The sequence below is a fragment of the Nannospalax galili genome, unplaced genomic scaffold (genome assembly GCF_000622305.1).
Source record: "Nannospalax galili isolate Female #2095 unplaced genomic scaffold, S.galili_v1.0 scaffold216, whole genome shotgun sequence".
NCBI lineage: Eukaryota > Metazoa > Chordata > Mammalia > Rodentia > Spalacidae > Nannospalax > Nannospalax galili.
The window spans coordinates 3,794,421-3,795,989 of record NW_008339003.1 but is presented as its reverse complement, the minus strand read 5'-3'; positions in this window follow the sequence as shown (position 1 = coordinate 3,795,989).

Genomic DNA, 1,569 nt, shown 5'->3' with positions numbered 1-1,569 from the left:
GCCTGTTGACCTATCTAATGGAGATAGTGGGGTATTGAGGTCCCCTACTATTGAGTTGGGGTTAATTTGGGTCTTAAGTCCTGTAGTATTTTTTTATGAAGTTGGGTGCACCAGAGTTTGGTGAATATATGTTCATGATTGTAATATCTTCTTGATTGATTGTTCCTTTGATCAGAATGAAATAGCCCTCTTTGTCTTTTCTGGTTAGTTTCAGTTTAAAGTCTATTTTGTCAGATATTAGGATTGCTACGCCTGCTTTTTTCTTAGTGACATTTGCTTGGTATATTTTTTTTCCATCCTTTCACTTTGAGATAGTGTCTGTCCTTGAAAGTGAGATGAGTTTCTTGCAGACAACAAAAAGATGGGTTTTGTTTCTTAATCCATTCATATAGTCTCAAGGATACAGAACATTTTTAACCACAGTGATTAAAATCAAGTCTCCTCAGAAAAGCCTAAGTTAAAGCTAAGTCTTAAAAGGACTTATAATAGAACATTGTTATCAAAAGGAGAAAGAAAGAATGTCTCACAGGCCCATGACTGGTAAAGCTTTTCTACAGAGGTTCCAATAGCAAATGTTTTCAGCATCCTGGACCACAAGATGTCTATCGCAACATGAGACTAGCCATCATAGCCCAGACAGCCTCAGATAGTGTGCATCCAGATGGGTGTGGTTGGGTTCCAGAATAATCCTGGAAAGATGTTGGGGCCATTTATGGAGGGTTGGAAAATGAAGAGTGGGCAATAGGCCATAGCAAACTGAAGGTGAGAGATTGTGAGGCAAGAAATATTGCCCAGCACAGCAAGTGAATGTTCAAGCTGACTCATTCCATTCCATTGCTGATGCTGGCTACCCTTTCTCCAAATTATTTCCTCCAGTAAGGAGTGGAATTGTCCCCAAAGTCAATGAGGCACACTGACCCTACCTAAAGGACTTCTGTTGTTTCTCTCAGTAGATGCAGAAAGAAAATTTTAATTATTTCACATACTTTCTCAGTCTGAACAAGTGTTCTACAATGAGAGAGAGCCCCAGTCCTAGGGGCATTTATTGAAGTGCCCGCCACTGTTGAGCTACAAACATATACAAGAAGGAATGTAGTAGGACTACAATAGTTATGAAAGCATAAAGAACATAAAGCTGGGGTGATTTAGTGGCATCTATGCTGTAAGGGCTGTGCCAGAGAAAGGTACAACTGATTCTACATGCACTGCTTGGCTTGTAATAGGAGGTCAAAATATTTAATCATCACAAACTAAAAGGTGTAAATTCTTTGGCAACTTTCCTTGATACAAATACCAAGCATCTGCAACATGAAACTACTAAAGATGCAGTAATAAGTTAGACTTCAAGTAAGCTTTGTAGAAATGCATTGTTTGACCAAATAAGTAGAAATAAATATATAAACAGACATTTGTTGGATATCTGTTGCATACAAGATCATAAGGGCAATTTAAAGTTAACAAATCATGAGGTACACAGAATTGAGTTACTATAAAGGCCTTCAGTAGCAGAGTAAATTACTTATATGATCCGAGATCAAAGATCAGAACTCCTCAATGACTTGACATTAC